Source organism: Sus scrofa, chromosome 13, assembly GCF_054392235.1.
Source record: "Sus scrofa isolate SSC_HxYL_T2T_F1_AM1 chromosome 13, Sscrofa_HxYL_maternal_Yorkshire_Landrace_v2.0, whole genome shotgun sequence".
Lineage (NCBI taxonomy): Eukaryota > Metazoa > Chordata > Mammalia > Artiodactyla > Suidae > Sus > Sus scrofa.
This window is the reverse complement of record NC_139395.1, coordinates 141,032,323-141,049,786: the sequence shown is the minus strand read 5'-3', so window position 1 is coordinate 141,049,786 and position 17,464 is coordinate 141,032,323. Positions and strand designations below refer to the sequence as shown.

At 40.1% G+C, this 17,464-nt stretch overlaps 1 protein-coding gene and 1 non-coding gene across 13 annotated transcripts in view; both read right to left on the bottom strand.

Moving 5' to 3' along the window:
- Positions 1-17,464, bottom strand: part of LPP (LIM domain containing preferred translocation partner in lipoma) — a 693,621-nt gene that overhangs the window by 179,417 nt on the left and 496,740 nt on the right. The gene's annotated exons all lie outside the window — the stretch shown is intronic.
- On the bottom strand, positions 13,377-13,462 carry MIR28 (microRNA mir-28). The gene has a single exon (NR_049166.1). It is a non-coding gene; the product is annotated as a microRNA mir-28 (primary transcript).

Below are 17,464 nucleotides of genomic sequence, written 5' to 3'. Positions count from 1 at the left end.
CCATCATTCTAAAGTCAAATTATTCAGGATTCCTGCCTTTGACAACTCGGTTTAGGAAGAAAAAGACGAGAAAATAGATAACTATGATAAACTGTAAGTACAGAAACACAGGTATTAATTCAGTGTTCTGAGATGGGAGAAGGTTGCCAGAAAGGAGGTGACCACTTGGTTTCATATTAAAGAACAAACTAGATTTCACCAGATGAGAGAAAGGAAGGAAGGAAGGGAGGGAGGGAGGAAGGAAGGAAAAAAGAGAGAGAGAATAAAAAGGTAAAGATATTCCAAGAATAGTATGTATAAAGCAACATATATATTAGCAAAAATGTTAAGAAATAGAAGAGGAACAGAGGTAAGATGAGGCTAGAGAAATGGACTGTGGTCAAAACTGTTTCGGGGAGTTCCCGTCGTGGCGCAGTGGTTAACGAATCCGACTAGGAACCATGAGGTTGCGAGTTCGGTCCCTGCCCTTGCTCAGAGGGTTAACGATCCGGCGTTGCCGTGAGCTGTGGTGTAGGTCACAGACGCGACTCGGATCCCGCGTTGCTGTGGCTCTGGTGTAGGCCAGTGGCTACAGCTCTGAGTCGACCCCTAGCCTGGGAACCTCCATATGCCACGGGAGCGGCCCAAAGAAATAGCAGAAAGACAAAAAAAAAAAAAAAAACCAAACTGTTTCGGGCAATAGAGAATCATTGGGAAATTTAAAAATGGTGGACTACTACTAAAGTCATGCTCCTGAAATATGCCTGCTGGCAAACATCTTAAACACTAAAGTCAATGATGTTTTTAAAGATGCAACCAGACATTATAGCATTTCCGAGTAATTTAACTGCTAATATGCTTTAAAAGAACTCTGATATTTACAATGTGAATTTGCTAACTACTCACCATAATTTGTTTCCCCTTCCTCTGAGCACACAGCTAGACTGTATTTTCCATTCTCCTTTGTGATTAGATATGACATAGGAAGGAAGGAGCTGACTTGTGGAGATGAGCCATGCACTGCCTAGGCTGGCCTGCTTCCAGCTGCTCCAAAAGGGAGACTGGATGGGAATAGGCTCAAAAGTTAATGATTGAAAGGGATAGGACAGTGGTTTATATTCTTTGTATTCTTCCACAGTTTCCTTTTTCTACAATAAAGATTTTTTCCCTCAGATTATGAAAAAATCATTCCCCCCCCCCTGGCTTAAAAGTGTCAGGAAACAGAAAATGACCAAGAATCTATAACAGGATTTTCTCTGTCATCATTCTTTTCTTGCTAGGGGCCCAGCTGCTTATAATTCCAGGGAAAGCTTAATATGAATACCAAAGCCAAATTTGGATCTAGGCTCCTGGTAAAGGTTATGGGTGAGACAGTGCAAAAATAAAGACTGTTTCTGCAGACAGAATACACATGGACAGAATCTGCTTGGTGAGCAAGAAAACTCTGCCAGATTAAGAATAACACAAATAACAGTATCCATCACATTTATATAACACTTCATGGTATTTGAAGTGTTTTGCACTTTCTTACACCAGAACCCATTAAGTACAAAAGATTTACTTATCTCTCTAATCTTTGTTCTGCCTTTAACTTGTCCAGCTATTTTGATCAAATCATTTATATTTCCTGGGCCTCAGTATCTTTATGTGTAATACGGTATTTTCAAAGATTCCTTTGATTCTACTCTATCATATTTTTGTACCCATAGAATGCAAGGCACATATCATTAGAGATTTTTATAGTGAAATCACAGATTTCATATTTATGGATACTTTGTAGTTTATAAAAACAGACACACACTGAGTAAGTGGAAACCTCATTATTACAGATATTTCCATTTACAGGAGGATTTAAACCACTTGTCAGCACCCCTTGAGACAATCTAGAACTTCATTCAGCATTCTGAATCTGAGTAAGCAGCTGGCAGGTCACAGGGTTTCTGCAGCCTACTGAACTTTCACTACATGTAGGGCATGAATTCAAGAACGTACAAAGGTTAACCACCCTCTCCTACCACCATCCCTCCTTGGGCACAGAAAGCAGAATCCCGTCCCTCCTAAGAGACAAAGGAAGTGTGGTAAACAGCCTGCACTAAGGTGGAAATGGCAAAGACCCATAGGAGAACACTCACCACCTTGAATCTTTATTACCACCAATTTAACTATTTAAATATATTCACTAAGGAACCATTTTGTAAAATGGCTACTCAAACTGTCATTACATCAGCCTGTGAGTTACTTTGATACTGACCTCAGCATGGGTCATTCTTCTCCCTGAGTCTTTACCTGCTGTTGATTTCCTAGTTATACAGTGCTAGGTATCTTGAACTTAGTGCAAATCTGAACCTTACCAGAAAAGCACCACCCAGGCAGATACAACACCAGGAAAAAGCAGCCAAGATATTCAGAGAGATTACATGATAATGAATACTCTATCACTCTGGGTACCAGAGCTGCTCATTTTTCTTGTCCATTTGCAATGATGTACAAGAGGTTCCTTCTCTCAGAGGGAAAATAACTTCAATTATGTGTTCTTGAAAAAAGAAACATTGAAATTATCTTCTTTCAAAAGGTAGAATTAGCCCCATTTTGGAGCTGAAAGCCTGCCAGAAAAAAAATATATTTCTGATATTTTCGTTCTTTTTCTCCCCCTATTTAACTGTGTCAAGTTTGCAGTTTGCAATTTCCTGCGGCTGCTTCTACTTTCTGACTCACTGAATTATCACACTCTATGCTCAATATCTCGCTGTTTAGTGGAAACAGCACTCCTTCAGGCCAAGAGCAGAAGATCTGCTGGACACTCACCACTGCTTCAGGTTTAAAGCACTGGGTCATACAGAGAAGAGAAGGGCAAGAGGAGAACCACTTATTTACAATGAAACATCCCCCCACAGAACATTCCTCACAGCTTCATGGAAGCAGAAAGGCATGCACTTGGCTCTTCCATTCTTGAAGCCCCTTTTCTTGAAGAATGAATGGGAGGAACACAAAAAAGACCACCCAGGGAGTTCAACTTCAAAAGTTTGATTTTAGCTTGGAAATCCATTCCAGTTAGTCTTCAACTTTCAAAAACTTGGTTTTCTCATAACCTCTTTTTCATATTCCTTTTATCATGCCATGCATTGGTATCTCTAAATCACCTGACTTAGGACAAATCTGGAGTCATAGCCAAGGACAGATAAATGTGAATGACAGCCTGGTGGAGTTGCTGGATGTCCCCGAAGCCAGGGGAAAGTGCTGGGTGTCCACTAAGAGGTCATGGTGCTTGCACACCAGGGCATTATGGTGATGTAGGCTGAGCTGAGAGAAAGTGGCTTCTCTCTACACCCACCCCTTCCAGTCCCCTTGTGTCAGGGTAGCCTCCAGAGTGCCCTGGCTTAGAGCATGCTTCTTCCTGTGCCTAATGTCTAGGGTTCCGTTTCAGTTCCCCAAGGGTTTTTGTTTCTCTATTATTGATTTTCTCATCTATAAATTGGGAGATGATAATATCTAATTTATATGAAGAAGCTCTGTAAAATATTAAACATCAACTAAGTGACAGTTACAATTACCAGGAGAGATACCTTACAAACCATTAACAAAAATGATTTTCTTTTTGGAAGTGGCATGTTTGCAGAGTAAGAGTGTCTCTCCAGTAACTCTTCACTCTTCTATTTGCTGAGAAAGTACTTCAGTCTAGTCTAGTCTATTTCAATTTCACATTAATTGTTATAACTACTCTGAGTCCTTTTAATTATGAACCTAAAATACATGGCATTTGGTGAATGTATGCTTTGCTGGCTCTCCAAATTGTTAAACCCTGCATCTTAGCCTTTGGCAACAGAGATAAACAGTAGAACAGAGTTCATGTATGGTTATGTAGGATGAAGCAGCCTCCCTTTTGCGTTTTTGCCTAGATGAGCTCCAAGCAAAAAAGACACAACCGCAGATGTTCTCTCACCTGGTAGGCAGGTAGGAAAGGTGAGAAGCAGGAGCTCCAGATCCTCAGGGTCAGGGAGAGGCTAGAGCAAAGATCTCTTGCCAACCCACTTCATAGTTCTCATTTCACTGCTCCTTCTCTTCACACTTGTACATTCTCCATAACTGCCATTCTTTAAGAAGGTAGGCCCTCCATAAAAGAGAAAGCCGATGGCCTTTGTGGCAGGTAATAAGACCTCTATGAGTTTGCTTCCTTCCTACATATCACCTTGTGTGATTCTCACCCAAGGTCAAAAGAAGGTATTTCCACAACCCTTTAGCCAAAACCTATATAAATTTCTTTGCTCTGTTAATTAGGCTTTATGTATGTTATACATAAGGGATTTGACACAACAAAGGCAAGGCGATTACAAGACATTACTTCCTTTGGTAGGTTTCACCTCAGCAAGATTCAAGACATAAAAGTTTGATGAATGGGATGATCTATTGTTCAAAGTTTCAAACTAAAAAAGGTCTTGGTCTTTGCTGTGCTCCATTAGTACCTGGTGGTGACCATAGCTGAGAAGACATTTCACTCTTATTTGGTTGCCTGGAACAATGCCAAGGTCTGGGTTGCTCCAACCTTGGGAAGAAAAGTGTTATCACAATGCACTGCTTTCCAAGCATTGTCCCACAGAAAAGCTGTCCTCAACCAGACATTTAAGTGTTTCTCTCACCAGGGCTCCGCCGGCCTTGATCAGGGTTCTAATTCACTGTTCACACTGAGGTTTTACCAGTTCCCTACTGTTAGATAGACATTTAGATTGTTTCACAATTCTCATCATTATCATGTTAAAAAAAATAGGAGGCTATTAAAATAGTACTGTCTGATAACTATGAATGTACACAAATACATACATAAGCATGCCAGTATGTGTGCCTGTGCAGGTATAAAAAAAGACAATAGAAGAAAATATATCGAAATGTTAATAGCTGAGGATGGTGGGATTATGAGTAATTTAATTTTCTAAAATAATTTTAAAGTTATCTGAATAGAATATAATAAAAAATGGATGACCGTTAGAAAATAACGACTCCACTTTATAAAATGAGGGATTTCAGTCTTTTCTTTAGTATTTTCAGAGACGAAGACAGAAAAGAAGAGCCTAAAGTGGGGACAGTTTGCTGAAAAAAGGAAAGGCCCTTAGATTTTCAGTCAGATATGCACAGAAACACTTTCCTACTATACAAGCTGTTTCTGTCTAAGTGGGCTTGACAGATGCCTGAACGTGACACAAGACACTGAAATAACATGCAAATCAGTTTTCGGTTTTAATATGCAAATATGACGCTTGGCACATCACTTTCCATGGCTGAGGTAAATTTCTGTTTTTGAGTTTTTCGTGGGAAATGCACGCCAGCAAACAAATGGTTAACTCCCTGTATTTCACCTAACACAAGGTGGTTTTCATTTGAGTCAGAAAGGTTCTTGCTCAGAGATCCAGGCACTTCGGATGCAAAGAAAAGCCATGTCTTTTGTTCAGTAACAATGCCACTCGAAGCAAACAGGTCCACCCTCTGACAGATGCACTGATCACATTGGATTTCTGGGCCTCGGCAGGGAGGCAGGAGTTGTCTTGGTGAGAATAACGGAGAAAAGGTTTTTTGCTTGACCTGTGAAAATCAAATCAAAGTAGTGCAACGTGGAGGGAAGATTAGCTCCTGGAGACAAAGAAGAGGAAGGCGTCAAAAGTCCTTGCTTCTAGGGTATTGGAGCAGTGTGGAAAACCATAGTTGCAGCAAAATCTACGTTAAATTACCCAGAAATACTAGTAATTAGGCATTATGGCAATTATCAAGATAACTGAGGTATATTCAATACCTCAATTACTAGAATTGGAAATTCCAGTTTGAGAAATTTATAATTCAGTCAAGAAATCAAGGCACATGGGGGAGGAGTAAAGAAGGAAGCAAAACATTGACTGTTGATGGTAATTGGTATGGTTTAGACCTTTAGAAAAATAGGCTCTAAGGGCTACCTTGTTTGGGTTCACGTCCCACATCTACTGCTTACCACTTGTGTGGCTCAGGGCAAGATGCTTCATTTTACTAAATATTAGTTGCCTAAACTATAAAATGGGGTCAATAGGATTTAGCCCATGAGCTAAATGAGATAGCCTATGTAAATCATAGGCTATACTGTTATAAATACCATGTGGATACACCAATGGATGATAGGGGTTTAGAGGAAAGGGGTTATCATGAACTGGGGCATACCAAAAACAGGCTGGGGGGAAAAGAAGCTTGTATTAGGACTTGAAGGAAAGGAAGAAAAACATTCACATTTCCACGTTCCTTTACAGGCTACAAGGAACTCCGGCGCAATGATTACACGTATTACATTTCATTTAATATTTTCTGAAACAGGACTGTGTGTTTTTTGTACAAAGAAAAAAAAACAAAGTTAGTGGTTTGTTAAGTGACTATGTTAAATGACTTAACCAAAATCATACTCATAGTAAGTGACAGAGACATGAGGCTTCTGATCCAAGCTCAGTGTTTTTCCACTAATTTACAGCTGCCTCTATATATTCATTTAGAAATATGAAACTTACATGATCTGTCATAAAGGTTAATCAAGACAGTCAACCTCACTGATTAAAGCATGATGCTAATTATACCAGAGGTTGGAGACCAGTGTGGCCCCATTTACTTTCAGAAACATTGATTGTGGTGTAATGGAGAAAGTGTGGGCTTTGGAAGCAGAAAAAGCGGGTTCAAATACCAAGATGAAGCACATATTTTGCATAACATTTCATCAGTTTTTTTAACCTTCCCTTAGCATAAGCATCTTCGTCTGTAAATGGGGTCGGGGGCAGGCGGGGGAGAGGGAATGCTTCCATTTCAGGGCCACTGTGAGTAATACCTAAGGTGATATGATGTATGCTAATATTTCATAGGGGCTCATGACTTGTACTAAATGCTCACAAACAGCCTGTCAAATCTGAGCTATGGATGCCTTTCAAATGTGGCAGGAAGGTGGACGAGGGAATTTGAATGACTCGATGTCATTCATCAGCACTGCGGCAGAGGGGAGAAAACATCATGCTCTGATACTGAAGAGCCAATAGCGTTTAGTACGTCTAACTCATCAGCAACCTGGTTTCAAATAATAGTAATCCTATTGAAGGAATATCCCTTTCCATAAACTCTGAAAGATAGAAATACATGTGTTTAATTTACATATTCATTGATTTATAATTTGAGTGAAAATAATGTATCCTGAGTAGATCAGCAGGGACCAGACAATGTTCACAATATGTTAACTCATATAAACACCACAGCAACCCCATCAGATCTTAGACTCTGGTTTTGCAAAAGAGGAAGCTGAGGCACAGAGATCACCTTGACAGAACTTGGGAACTTGAAATTGGATTCCGGTCATCAAGTTCAGAAAGTGCATACTTCCTACCATACACACTGCCTCAGTCTTCGATCCATCACCATTGTTTCAGAGGGATTTTATAGTCCATCTACATATGTTTAGGAGAATTTAACCTTGTATTACAAAGTCTTGAACTATCAAAGGACACTTCCTTAGGGAAAAATACTAAGACATTTTGAAAAGTGAAAAATAGTTAATTTACAATGCTCTTTTCCCTTATGGGTGATTATAAAATATTGAATATAGTTCCCTGTGCTATACAGCAGGTGCTTGTTGGTTATCTATTTTATATACAGTAATGTGTATATATTAATTGCAAACTCCTAATTCATCCCTCTCCCTCTCCTGTCCTCTTTGATTACCATAAGTTTTCGAAGTCTGTGAATCTATTTCTGTTTTGTAAATATAATATTTCCTCTGTGTAGAAAGATAGAAACCTAGAAAATAACAAGTGTCCTGGTAATTCCGATGTAGATAGATGGAGTACAAGATTTAGAGAGAGCCATTTTTAATGTCTTCACTCGTGATTCAGCAAGAGAAGAACTGCTCTTGAAAAGACTGCCTCTTAACCTCTGAGACAAGCTGGAAGGGTAATCCTAAATCTTAAAATAGTAAAAAGAAATGATGAATAGTACTGTACTAGTGGTGGGCAAAGGAAAAATCATGTAAAGGGTCATTAATACTCTCGTATAAAAAAACTAAAAGATAATAATACCATTTCCTAGTGATCAAACTAATAATCTTTTTTTTTTTTCCCCTTGCTGGATTATAATGCAAGCATGAACAAAATACTACAAAATATGCTATTCTACGAGAACTTGATCCTGGCCCAAATTGTTCCAAGCTGTAGTCTATTTGGGAGGAAACTGTATATCCCTTGCACTCTGAGCATTTCAGAAACAGAAGACATACTGGAAATCATTTAGTGGTAGATAAACCCTTTTATTTATAATGAAAAAACTAAGAGTCAGGGAGGAGAACTGAGTTGTCCCATGTCATCTGAAAAATAAGTGGTAGAAAAAAGAAGATGGCTCAAATCAGAAAAACAGGTCTACTCTGAAACTAGTTCATTCTTGTTCCATCATCAAAGGGTGCACAGTGATGCATTCTTGGAAAAGTATGTTCATTCTTGGCAAAACTTTGGAAGCCCTCATCTAACACAGTATTCTGAGATTCCAAGATGGAAGTTGTAAAGTGAAAATCGTGGCTGTTCTTCTCATCAAGCCTACACAGACTGACAACAGCTGGCACAAACAGATGTGGTCCCCAGAGGAGTGTTCAGGCTGTGCTGGTGCAATCCTTTGTGCCAGTCTCCCTTTCCTCGACTTAACAAAGGGTGTTTCTCCTCACATTATGCAGACCTCAGGAACCACTTTTTATACAGGTGAGTCCAAAGTCCTAGGCAAGCTAGCCCGAACCTCTCCCATCCCTTTTTGCCTTCTTCCCATACACTGTTCCCAAAAAATACACATGCCTTTCTGAAACAAATACTTCTATCTGATGAGAATTTTCTTGATCCAGGGCCTTATTCAGTGCCTGGGATTACAATAATATCATGTGGAGTTACTACTCCGTACACGTACTTTCTCCTTTAACCTCTGAAATAATCCAATGACATAAGTACTTTTGCTACCTCCCTTTACAGATGAAGAAACAAACATAGAGAAGCTAAAGAGCTTTGCTCAAGTTGGTATGAGAAGGAGCTAGGATTTGCACTCAGCCACACTGATGCTAGAAAATGCCTTCCAATGTCTAGTAACTAGGAAGGATGGGGTCAAAAGTGTCACTCTGATCAGAATGAAGTGGACTTGATATACTTAAGTGCCAGAAACATACAAAGGGTTATTGTTATAACACTACCATGAATATCACCAAAAACTCTATATGCTCTACCTTCTCTGTCATTCTAACTATCCTCAGTAATAGGAAGAAGCAAGTTGTTACTGGCTTTATTCTCTTTCTAACCAAGAGACATGTCATGGTCACTGACCCAGGCTATTCAGCACTGCCTCAACCCTCAAGACAATGCCTAAGGTTAGGGACTCAGCTTCCAATGCTTCTTGAATATAAAGTGAGCTTTTTGGAGAAGAATAAGTACTAGATGTTACAGAGGACGTCAAGCATCATAAGGACAGCACTGTTTCATGTATGAGATACAACCTAGCAAGTTCCTAGTAGCACAAAAACTAAACACAGCTGAGGATATGATGGTCAGTAATAAATTTAGTCAAAGCACAAATGCTGAGGGCCTAACAAGTGCTAGCGGTAAAGAAATTAAAGAAATAATTGAGACATGGCCTTGTCCTCTAGGAGATTTGGCAGGAAACATTAGGCATCTGGAAATATTCAAAAATACAATAGCCAAAGTAAAAGGTTTTAATCACTGCTACCAGAACATAGAGAAAGAGGAGATGGCTCAGCGTGGGGAGATGGAGGGACAGTAAGAGAAGGTGGCATTTTAATCAGGTCTTGGACAAGGTTAGAATTTGGACATCCAGAGATGTAGCAAGAATGACATTCAAAGTGAAGACCCCAAGAGGTACATATAAGAAAGTCAAGCTGACAAGTTGCCATCTTTCTTTTCAGGTAAAAATCTCATGTACTTGACCTTTGGCTCTTATGTCCCTCTATGTGACTTTTTGTTTGTTTCATGGTCTGTGCTGTGTGCAATGATGTCAGTGATATTTTTGTAAATGTGAGGGGAGCATCTGCTGGGACAGCCCACCTCTAAGTGAGGAGAGATGTCTACAGATCAACCCAGGACCCTGGTTCAGCAAGTTAGCTGCTCCACACTTGGGTGAATACTACTCATGTAAATGTTTGCTTTTTTGCTGCTGATCTAAAGAAAAAAAAAAAAAAAGATTGCTTTCATTAAAGACTGAAGGAAATGAGCTTGGAAGTGGCTGTGATGACTTCTGATACTAACAATTCAGTGCTTAGAGGAAGTTCAGGGTATAGAAACATGGGTGCCCTGGGATTTTGCTACAAGGACTTATGCCCACACATAAAAGATGAGAATCATGATGGAAACTATTTATGTGGGGTTTTTTGGGGCAGGTTGCATAGAGGGATGTGCTGTCTTTTTATGGCTATACATTTTGAGGAGTCCTCTCCATTTGCCCTTAGGTATGGACATCCCAGTGGATATGAAATCCTGTCATACAAAGCCAGCAGTGCCATAAAAGCCAGACTGAAAAATCTTAGCGTGCTTTATTGTTCCTGAAGCTTAATCTACAATCTCAGATAGCAACCAGTAGTCAAAAATTAGTGACCCCAAATAAGAAATGTATATAGGAAATGAGGAGAGGAGCCTGCTGGTTAGGAATTTTAGATCTCTCTTCACTATAAACTTGCTGAGTGCAATCCAGACAGTCATTTCCCCTCCCTGGGTCTGGGGATTCTCCAATGAGTATACTCTTCAGTCTCCAAATGCATGTTTCTTGTGGCAAAAACAGGGAGCAGGAGAGGTGAAACTCCTCAAGTAATCTGTGAACAACAACAAGCATAAAGGGGACACACATGCAAGTCCTCCTCTTCCCCCTCCTCCTCTTCACGACTAAGATTTATTGAGCAAGCCCTGTTCCAAATGCTTTATATGCACAGCATCCTCCCAATCTCCTGCTTATGAGGTGGTTACTGTTACTGCCTTCATTCAGAGGGGAGGAAATTGAGGCCCACAGTTGCAGTAGAGGGCTTAAGGTATTACAGTCAGGATTCAAACACGACATCCATGGCCTTGACTGTTACACCACATATGGTGTCATGAGTGTGTTGCATTGTGGGTGTTTGTTTTCTCTTTTCTATTTTATAAAATTTTGGCAGTGTTATGATACTGTTCTTGTAACTAAAAATTAAACTTTTTTAGTCCAAATCATATTTACTAGACAGGCACAAGGTGGTAGATACTGCATCAGTCAGCACTTTGATTAGAAAGATAAGGATGAAATTAGAAATGCAAAATACCCCATGACATAGGAGCATAAACTGATGTTAAATGTAGGCTGATAGTATTTCCTCTCTATAGAATAGACACGGACAGAAGTATCCTAAAAGGTGAGAAATAGGGTCTTGGAGGAAGATAAACGCAGTGATAGGAAGTGATTATAATTACCAACTAAAAATGTGCAGGCATTGTTCTAAATGACTGTTCTACAAATTACATGTAATATCATTAAACCTCTTTCTATAAACAAGGGGAACAAAGCCCAGGAGAGTTAGGTAGCTTGTCTACAGTCTTGCAGGTCATATAGGCAGAGCCAAGACTCAAATCCTTGTCTGTCTGGCTCTGGTGTTTGAGGTCTTATCCATGCAACTACTTATACAAGAAAAGGGAGATAATGTGGAAGGAAAGAGGATGGCTTGACTGTTCTCTTATTCTACCTGGTTCTGACTACAGGGATTTCAGTGGGTATTTATAGAATCCTTCTATATTTCACACTGCTATTTATCATCCTTTAAAATGTGTTATTGCTTGTGCTCAAAGGGAATATAGAAATTAGGCCAACCTCTCACTACCAACCTGTAGATTAAAGAAACTTGGAACATTTTTTGGAGCATTAAAGAAAAAAAAAAATTAGAGGTAAAATTGAGAAATAAATGAAAAAGTGGAGCAGTCCCTTTGAAGATACATGTTTTTCATTTTGAAGGGTACGTCATACTAGCATTACTGTGGTAAAGTTTATGTTTACTAAGTTCTAACTTTCGAAGGAAAAGCCTAACCCACAGCAAACACATGGAGGCTCAATGGAGTCTGAGATATGCGTTATAGCAAGTATCAGATTCAGAAGCTTGAGGACTAGGATGGCAGCCTTAAATCTGTCACATACTGGTCACAGGACATGTCACACAATCTCTCTAGACCTTACTTTGGACCAGGTTCTACTTCATAAAGTAGGTTTGAAGATAGTGACTCTTAGAAGCATTATATAAATCTTTAAGAGTTTGTCAATGTAAGTATTGATAATATCACAAATAGAAGATATAGCACATGATGGAACAGGTTTATCTTGTGATCAGTCAGGGGAAGAAAAACAATGATTTTACAGGTCAGAGAAGCATATCAATCTTAAGAATCCCATTCTGCATTTCCTAAGCTCACATACTGAGCCAAAAAAACAAAAAATGAATTTAGATTTCCTGATATACCATCATGGGCTAAACAAACAGAAAGTACTAACATCTATCTGTCTCACAATTTTTCTGATGTAACAGCAAACTGCTTACAAACACATAGTACAAGGAACTAAATGACTTTAGGCAAGTCAGTTTACTTCTGTGAGTCTCAGTCACCCCAGTGACTGAAGGAATATAGTCAAGTGTCTGGATTCCTACCATGTGGACCTCAGAGTGATTTTTGTCAGGAATGAGTGAGATCATGAATTATGAATATTTTCTGAAAACAACAAAATGTCAAACAAAGGACAGGGACAACTAACACCACCCCTTTAAGCCACTATGAGAAGGCCTCAGTCACTTGCAAATACAACTGATTACATAAGCACAAGCAAATCAACTTCACTTGCCAAGAAGATCTGTTGCCCTTGATGAAGTGATAGCATTTTGGCCAGAGAGAAAATTTCATCATTTTCCTTTGACTTTGGTTCTGACTTTTGCAAGATGCATGCTGGGATTCAGGAACTGAAGATTCAGAGCCCAACATGGGCTCTGCCTGTAATTCACAGCCTGGAGTAAGCAACTTGACCACTGACCAAGCAGAGAAGGGGTCTGCTAGCTATAGATCCCAGGCTGAAATTCCCCCAACCCTCAGGCACCAGAGTCTACAGGCCTTCCAACCAGCTAGACAGCAGCCATTTACTTACTGAATGCCTACCATGTGCCAGGCACTGCAATATAGAAAGAAATGTATTTACAAAGCTCCTGCTGTGTTGGGTGCATCCTATCCTCTCATGTAATCTCTCCACATACTCAGTGAGGAAGGCACCATTAGCTCTGATTTTCAGATCAGTGAACCGAGGACATAGGGTAAAAATAACACAGCTGGGACTGTAATCCAGGTTGAACTCTGAAACTTGTACTTTTTTTTCAGTTGAACAAAAGTGCCTGCCCTCCAGGAGCTCACAATCTAGTGGGGAAGACAGAAAGGCAACTCAATAGACTGTGAGCTCCTTGAGGGCAAGGACCATTTTTTATTCTTTCTTGTATCTTCAGAGCCAAGCGTGGTATCTGCCATGCAGAAGGTGCTCAATTAGTGTCTGTTGAATGGATAAACCATGATCAGATGTTTTCTCTCTTAAAATACAAATCTAATTATATTACTCCTCTGTTCTCACACACCTCCGCTGGCTCTTTGCCAATTCCCTGAGAATTACTTTTAAAAGTTCTTTGCAGTTTTGCCTTCATAGCCTCAGCATCCACCATTCATTCCCTACCACATGCCCTGTGTACTGTCTCTGTCCTTCAACCATCTGGGCATTTGGGTGGCATTCAACAAATGTTTACTGAATAAACATACAAACATGATAAGGGGAAGATCTGAGCTATGTATGAGCCTTGAATATAAGGATACAGTGTGAAGATCAAGGTTAGATGCATCCATTAGGAAGCTTCACAGAAGTCAATTGATTTGAACCATCTAACTCTAAAATCTCAAAGGCTAGATGACATTGCATAGGAAAAACCCAATCCTTTTTTTGTGAACTACTAATTAGACAAATAACATCAGAACAAAACATTTTTCTTTAAATCAGAATATGAACTGTGCCAAATTCTATCTTCTCCTAAAGGGTATGGGTGTGGGCCAAAAACCCATCATATACATTATTGTTTTTCTTCTCCTGAGTACTTAGGGAAAATTAAGTCTCATTTGGTGTGCAGTGACACCAGCAAGGTCACAGTTTTTCTGCAGTGGTACCTGGGGCAGTTAAGGTAAGATCTGTGTTTTTAAACATAGTTTAGTTCAGCCATCTTTGAAAATAAACACCTGGTTAGTCAGGATGACATGAGAATATCCCAGGTTTTGGTCAAGAAAACAGAAAGTGTCAGTAAGAAAGGTGGAGACACTCTGAAGTTAGCCCTTCCATCTCTGAACCCAGTACTGAGTAAACCCTGGTCCACTGCGAGGAGACATCTGCCCCTATAGGTCTGTGAGAAGTCAGGCATCACTCAGTTTGCTCATCTTTAAAATGAGGAAGCTGAAACTGAACCAGATGATTTCCCATAATTTGGAAACTGGAAATGAGAAAGCATGGAGAAAAGAGATAAGCTGTAACCAAGCGTATAAATCTAAAGACTCATAAGAAAGCCACAGAATTCCTTTATTATTTTGATAGCAAGCAAAGCTCAGAAAATCTGTCTTTTCAGAGGGCCTGACACTGAGGCTTTCACATCAGTACATACATTTTACCTCAGCACGCACATACCAGGTGCCTCGCTAGTCCCCAAGCTAGAATCTGAGAGCCCCTGCCTAATATCTATTTGAAGATTAGAAGCAACTTTCACATCCTTGATGTCGACGTCCCCCTCCCCCTTTATTTTTGTGCTGCCTGCAAACGTGGCCCTGAGATAAGAGACAGAGCAGAAGCAAAGCTCCAGCTCGCTGAGCACTTGTTGCGTCTATCTTGCATTGATTCCTCTCTTGGTTGCCATCAGAGCATTTCCATTTCCTCCCTCTGCTTGCCCATCCTCTCAGTCATGGGTTCTGAATCCCGGCTACCTGTTGGGATCACTTGGGGAGCTTAAAAAATAATAATCCCCACTCCCCACCTAAGAACAATTAACTCTGGGGGTGGAGTTCAGGAATTGGTGTGGTTAAAATAAGGGAAAAGGATCTGAAAAAAGTAAATACATATTATATATAACTGAATCACTTTGCTGTACACCTGAAACTAACCAAACATTGTAAATCAACTATACTTTAATAAAATACACAATGTGTGTATGTTTGTGTGTGTGTACTAAATGTTGTTAAAAAAAAAAAAGGGGGGGCTCCCCAGATAATGCTGAGGAGTGGATGTGGATAAGAACAAATGCTGGTTTAACCACTCAAAGTCATATCATACACCACTCCCTTTTTTTTTCTGGCATTTCTCTTGGGAATTGTCTACCCCCTTGCGTCCATGACGCCCATTAGATTTCTCCCCAGAGCCATCAATCAGGGTAAGTGTTGTAAGAGCTGTGGAAATAAATTGGAGGCACTCACCTTAGTTTAAAGGAGCCTAGAATTTTCTATACCTTCCCTTTATCATCAGTGCTTTGGTATGGGCCTCTGGCTACATAAAATAAAATCAGAGGAAGAGCCATGTACTTTGGCTGGTATGATCATCCTAAAAGCTTTGTGTCATTATCAATATTAATAATGGCTACATTTATTGGACACATAGTGTGAAGGCACTGGGCTAAGTATTTGATATACATTATTGCATTGATTTCAAAGATCCCTTGAGGCAAGTCCAGTTAATACCCCCATTATACAGATGAGAAAACTGAGGCTCAATGAGGAGGACAATATATGACACACTCTGGCCCAGGGCTGCCTGACTCCAAAGTCTGTAATTATGCACATTAGGCCATGGGATATCCTACTTGCATCAATGTATTCAAGGATGGAGGGGAAATGAGGAATGGGAGTATTTGACTCCAAAAGTAAGAAAGAGGCATCCAGTGAACCTGTTTGGGTGCCTGATAATACCATGACGCAGGCCTAAACAAAGGCTAGACTGAGTAAAGAAACAGGAGGCTGTGGTTGGTAGAAGAAAGAGAATCTTTGGAGGAAAATCTCTTGGTAAGCTAAGAATATTTTTAAACATAGGTGATAAATGAAGCACGACACCTACACTCAGCACAGGCTGCGATATCAAATGTTTTTCCAAAAGATTCAAGTGGCATCTGAAAGAGTGAGCTGTGCAGCTCCTAGACAGTGGGCTTGTCTTGCTAGTTGATCAAGAAAGCTCCATGGAGAAGAAGAGATGCAGCTGTGCATGAACAATTGGAAATGATGCCCAGGTGGGCAAAGATGCTTTCCTCAGCACCTTGCCCACTACAGGACACCCCCGTCAGTGAGCTCTTCACTTCTGCCTATCTTTTCCTTGGTGGAGACTTATTCCTACCTAGGAAGGAATGACCTAGAAAGTATTTAAGAAGAGTAATGAAGGGTGGCCAAGGAAGCAAGAAAAATATCTGCAAATCAGAATTCCTTGGCTCCAATGGGGTATGGGTTGTACCAAAGCAAATGGGTTGAATTTGGGAAGCTTTCTTCAGCAACAAAGAGGTGAATACTTCTTAGGGAAGTGTTCCAGCTTGGACCTATTGGTTTTAGGTATCTGAGAATGTGCTGTCTCAGAGTGGCAGGTATTAGTAGCTTCTTGACCTTGAGCAAAGTGCTGCCATGGACACAAGCATGCTCTGCTTGCCATGCTGGTCTCAGACCTCTAACAGCCTTGTAGACAATTGAAATCACTATTCTCTGAACACAACCATAGAGACATTTTCTGCTTCAAAGCTACCGCCCATATTACGCCCACTGCTATGAATGCCAAAAGCCAGACATTCCCAAACTTCCCCGGTAGGATGAATGCTACTCATCTGCATATCTTCTTTCTGAAACCCTCATTCCTTGATCCACTGCATCCAAAGCAACTTCTTCTTTTTCTCACCTCTCAGAGCATGGCATAGTGGTTAAGAGCACACCAGAGCCTGCTGCCTGGACCTACTGCTATTGACAATGTGACCTTGAGTAGATTACTTACCTTGTCTATGCATCAGTGCAAAATGTAGATAACCACAGAACTTACATTTTAAAGGACTGTCTGGAGGATGACGAGTTAATAAAGTATATAGAACAGTACTTGACATATAATAAGTACAATATGAGTACTTGATAAATAAATAAGTACCTCTTCTGAGGCACTGATTACTATCTAGGCCATAGTGTAGTCATATGTTTTCAGCACTTTATTGGAACTCTTAAGTGTTGGCTTTATTAATAACGTCCATACTTTCTTTCACAGCATGGACCCAGGACCTGACCCAGAGAAGGCAAAGAGTAAATGTTCACTGAATTGAACTGCATTGAACTACTGAAAATCAATACCACATTCCTATGATTCTGCAAACAAAACAGCAAAGAGGCTTTGGCTGGGTTTGAACACCTTTGTTCTCCTATAGCATGCATGTTCCCAATAGCAC